Source organism: Triticum urartu, chromosome 7A, assembly GCF_056163025.1.
Source record: "Triticum urartu cultivar PI428250 chromosome 7A, HENAU_Tu73, whole genome shotgun sequence".
Taxonomy (NCBI): Eukaryota; Viridiplantae; Streptophyta; class Magnoliopsida; order Poales; family Poaceae; genus Triticum; species Triticum urartu.
Window position 1 is genome coordinate 291,506,159 of NC_141879.1, and position 5,777 is coordinate 291,511,935.

The window sequence follows — 5,777 nt, forward strand, 5'->3', positions numbered from 1 at the left end:
AGCGCTTTCTTTAAAGCCATTAAGTTAGGCATAAAGTGCTCAAGTAATGGATCCACCCGGATCCCAAGGTATATCAAATCCAATTTTAATTAACAATGATTTGGCATTTAGTAGTGAGCACAAATAAACATATATATATATATATATCATGCAATGACGAAGTCTAACTCTCTTCCTATGCATCTGCATGTCATATAGGACAATTCATGCACACAAGTAAAGGCCAATACATAGCATAAGCGGTTTCTTGCATTTTTTCGTGTTGGAAACATAAAGAGGCGGAGACGTAGTTCCTCTCACATAATAGTTTCAAGTAGGAGCAATGAGCACATGCATATTATATTCATCATAATCATCATGTGCAACGGCAAAAGGCAACCCATCAATGTAATCCTTAATAAGTGCAAAATTCTCCGATATAGTGTAGTGGGAGAATTCAAAAAGATACTAGGACTATAATGTGTGGGTGCAATAGTGATGTCTACGATGCAACTTTATTCTTGTAGACTCGTCTTGGGCCTCCAAGCACAGAGTTTTGTAGGACAGTAGCAATTTTCCCTCAAGTGGATGACCTAAGGTTTATCAATCCATGGGAGGCGTAGGATGAAGATGGTCTCTCTCAAACAACCCTGCAACCAAATACAAGAAATCTCTTGTGTCCCCAACACACCTAATACAATGGCAAATTGTATAGGTGCACTAGTTCGGCGAAGAGATGGTGATAAAAGTGTAATACGGATGGTAGAAATATATTTTTATAATCTAAATAAATAAAAACAGCAAGGTAGCAAATAGATAACGAGCACAAAAACGGTATTGTAATGCTTGAAAATGAGGCCTAGGGTCCGTACTTTCGCTAGTGCAATCTATCGACAGTGCTAATATAATTGGATCATATAACCATCCCTCAACGTGCAATGAAGAATCACTCCAAAGTTCCTATCTAGCGGAGAACATAAGACGAATTTTTTTGTAGGGTACAAAACCACCTCAAAGTTATTCTTTTCGATCAATCTGTCCTAGAGTTCGTACTAAAATAACACAAAGCTATTCTTTCTGATCGATCTAACCAAGAGTTCGTACTAAAATAACACCGAAGCAAATTCAGATTCATAATATTCAATCCAACACAAATAACTTCAAAGAGTGCCCCAAGATTTCTACCAGAGAAACAAAGACGAGAACATGCATCAACCCCTATGCATAGATTACCCCAATGTCACTTCAGGAATCCACGAGTTGAGTGAGAAAACATATACCAAGTGAATCAATATAATACCTCATTGTCACCATGGGTATTCATATGCAAGGCTTATATCAAGTGCTCTCAAATCCATAAAAGTATTCAATCCGATAAAATGAAATCTCAAAGGGAAAACTCAATTCACAACAAGATAGAGAGGGGAAAACACCATATGATCCAACTATATTAACAAAGCCCGCGATACATCAAGATCGTGACATCTGAAGAACACAAGAGAGAGAGAGAGAGATTAAACACATAACTACTAGTACATACCCTCAGCCCCGAGGGTGGACTACTCCCTCCTCATCGTGGTGGCCGCCGGGATGATGAAGATGGCCACCGATGATGATTCCCCCCTCCAGCAGACTGTTGGAACGGGGTCTAGATTGGTTTTTGGTGGCTACAGAGCCTTGCAGCGGTGGAACTTCTGATCTAGGTTAACCCCCAGGGTTTCTGGAATTTTTGGGAATTTATAGGATAAAGAGGGGGCGCGGGAGGCCACCGAGGTGGGCACAACCCACCTGGGTGTGCCTGGGCCCCAAGGCGCACCCTGGTGGGTTGTCCCCCCCCTCATGGCACCCCCAGGTGCTTCTCTAGCCCATCCTGGGTGTTTTGGTCCATAAAAAATATCCAAAAAGTTTTGCGGTGTTTGGACACCGTTTGATATTGATTTCCTATGATCTAAAAAACAAGCAAAAAACAGCAACTGGCACTAGGTGTCGGTGTCAAAACCGGCGGATCTCGGGTAGGGGGTCCCGAACTGTGCGTCTAGGGTCGATGGTAACAGGAGACAGGGGACATGATGTCTACCCAGGTTCGGGCCCTCTCTACGGAGGTAATACCCTACTTCCTGCTTGATTGATCTTGATGAATATGAGTATTACAAGAGTTGATGTACCACGAGATCGTAATGGATAAAACCCTAGAAGTCTAGCCTATATGATTATGATTGTCTCTGCCTCTACGGACCAAAACCTCTAGTTTATATAGACACCAGAGGGGACTAGGGTTATACAAAGTCGGTTACAGAGAAAGAAATCTTCATATCCAAACGCCAAACTTGGAATCCACGCCAAGGAGAGTCCCATACGAACATGGGTGAGAGTCTTCGGTCTTGTATCTTCATAGCTCATCAGTCCGGCCCATGTCCAACAGGCCGGACGCCCGAGGACCCCTTAGTCCAAGACTCCCTCAGTAGCCCCTGAACCAGGCTTCAATGACGAGGTGTCCGACACGCAGATTGTCTTTGGCATTGCAAGGCGGGTTCCTCCTCTGATTACTTCAAAGTCCCTGACTTAAGGAGCAGTATTCAGATTTCCATTTAATGTCGCGCCCATTGGCTTCCACGCCTTCCTGACTTCACCTTCCACGCGTCGAGCGAATACGAGAGGTAGGGGTATTTTTGCACATATCACCCTGACCATACAAGAAATGCGCCTATTTAAAGAGATTAGATCTCAGATCCATTCCACACCCTGCGGAAAAATCCTCAGAGTTTTCTAGGAGGAACCACTCCAACATGGCTAGCGCTCCCAGCTCTTCCTCCCATCCCCACGGCTCCGAAAAAGGTGATTGGGAGAGATGTTCCATATCTCACGGTTAGCTGACGAAGCTGCAAACGCAGGGCTTTCTTCCCCCCGCGGATCTAGTCCCCGTCCGAGCAGGATTGACGTCCTTCAACGACGGGGTTCAGGCGGAGAATTTCCCCAATCCATCCAGGGGGAACGAGTGTGCTTCGTTCCCTACTTTCTAAGAGGTGTCGGATTTCCAATCCACCCATTCCCCCAAGGACTTCCGGAGTATTATGGCCTCCAACTTCATAATTTCACTCCTGCCTCCATCCTGCACATCGCGGGTTACGTTGTTCTTTGTGAGCTATTCCTGAGCTGTGAGGCCCATTTTGAATGATGGTGGAAACTGTTCTGCCTCGTCCCTCCACTACAAAAAAATACACTTCCGTGATGATACGTGTTTGTCACAGTAGGTCGCTTTTTTGTCATGCATGTACATCCATGACAAATTTATGACATAATCAAGATAGTCATACCTGTGCTGTCGTAGAAGTGTTCCATGACATTACCAAAATTATCATCACGGAAGTGTCCACTTCCATGACGATAAATCGCGCGTCACAGAAGTGCTTTCGTCAAGGGTGACCGACACGTGGCATCCACCGTAACGGAACGCCGTTAAGCTATCGGGTCGGGTTTTGGATCCGATAACCCGTTAACAGCCCCGACCAATGGGGATTTTCCACGTGTAAAATCATCATTGGCTGGAGGAAACACGTGTCGGCTCATCGTTGGGACAGATGTCAACCACTCATTGGACGGAAGGCGCCTATGATACGTCGACACGTGGCATGGCCCAACAGAGGCCCATTCTTGTGAAAAGGCCGGCCCGTTTGACTTGGTCAAAAGGTGGCGGGCCGGCCCATGGAAAGACTGTTAACGACCTGTTCGCATATAGCCCATTTACAGCCCGCTAACCCAAGGCCCGTTACGCCCTATCTGAATTAGGCCTAGTAGCGTCATCTGGGCCATCCAATATGATTCCAGCCTGTTTTCACTTCTGGCCCATGTATGGCCCATGACGTCTTTCGGCCCATATGAGGCCCTATGTAACTCTTGTCCTATTAACGGCCCGTGGTGAAACTGGCCCGTAATGAATAGTGTATCACTTTACACCCATTAACGGCCCGTGGTGAAACTGGCCCATAATGAACAGTGTATCACTTTATACCCATTAACGGCCCGTTATTCCGTTGGGCCGTTTCCAGCCCATGTATCTTTCGGCCTTCTCAGAGCCCATTTATTCTTGGGCTCATTTCCAGCATTCGTTTACTTACGGCCCATTACTGTCATTTTCTGCTTGTGGGCCAAATTTAGCCCATGGTTACAGTCGGCCCGTTTGTGGTCCGTTAATAAGTTGGGCCATTTTCATAGCGTCATCAAATACGGCCTATTAACGATGGCCCGTTACTGTCGGCCCATGAACAGACGATTCCAACTCTAGCCTGTTTACGACCATAATGCGGCCTGTTATTGGCCCATGTTTGGCCAATCGATCATACGGCCCGTATAAGGCCCATTGATGACACGACCCATAGAAGGCCCATTGTTTCTACGGCCCGTAGAAGGCCTACTGTTTCTATGGCCCATAGAAGGCCCATTGTTTCTATGGCCCGTAGGAGGCCCAGTGTCACTACAGTAAATATTAGCCCATGGTTATTGTGGCCTAGTTTTAAAAAATAGGTTATTGCAGCCACTAGTTAACCGCAGAAAAAGAACTGCAATGACTACAAGCAAACAAATAAACAAGACAACAAGGAAATAAATAAGCAAGCAACTAATGCTAGGCTATCACGGCTATTACACATATTACATCCACTGGGCATCAAAGTTCGCCACCAGTGCAAATATAGGGAACAAAGCAGCATATCATATACACTGGCCGTCAAAATTGGCCACCAGTGTAAATAAACGTGGCAGCAAAACAAGAGCATAACTGAAACAACTTCAGAAGATCTCAAGAAACGTTATCATGGGTATCCACCATGCTGGCAATAAGCTTAGCAAGCTAATTAGCTTTGTCCTGTTTGGCGCTAAAATCCTCCAACGCTTGCTGTTGCACCAGAAAGTATGCATCTGAATGCTCCAGGGACTTCCGTAGTCCTTCTGCTTCTTGTCGCAGCACAGCTGATCGATATCTTTCAGCTTGTAGTTGAGACTCAACAAACCGAACTGATTCAAACAGTGAGTTTGAATAGCTTGTGCAAGCGGTAGTGGCCAGTAACTCCAACACTAAACCAAGACAGGATGTGTCACTATCCTGAACCTTATCTGCATTACTTCCTTTACCGTTGCTTAATAAGGCACTCTTCCCCAATATTCTGTCAGCATTCTAAAAGAAGAAACAAGCAGACACATAACAAGTTTAGCATGTACTAGTATATGAAACTCATTTCGGTGAACCAGTTCATTAGTAAGGTGGACAAGATTAAACTACCAAGTCTCCTATTGCCAAGTACTAGTACATAATAAAAGCATCAAACAAACATATATCTATGTCCTATGGTAGCAATGGAATCCTAAACTAGAACAGTTGTTCTTCAGGTTTAGGCACTTGTTCTACATGAACAGAGTACAGTAAGAAGCAAGAATATAATACTTAAAAATAGAAAATGAGCTCATAGACCTTACCACATTCTTGGTTCAGGACCAGTATAGAACAAGGCGTTCCTAGTCATCGTCCAGTAAATGTGTCTCAAGAGAACGTAAGGGAAATTGATGAGTTTCTTTGCCAGTGAAGTATGCTTTCTTCAGGTAATTCCGATACTGCCACCAAGCATTCTTGAAGATAGCAGAGGTATCAGGTTACCTCATCTTGAGTTTCCAAATCGGTCCTTCTCTATAGAGAAAAATGGGAAAATTTGCTATATTATAACCATCATGGAGGTAGGATGTATGGGACGAAGTAAAGTAATTGCCATGAATAACATTACTTACACATAAATCCTGGACAAACACCT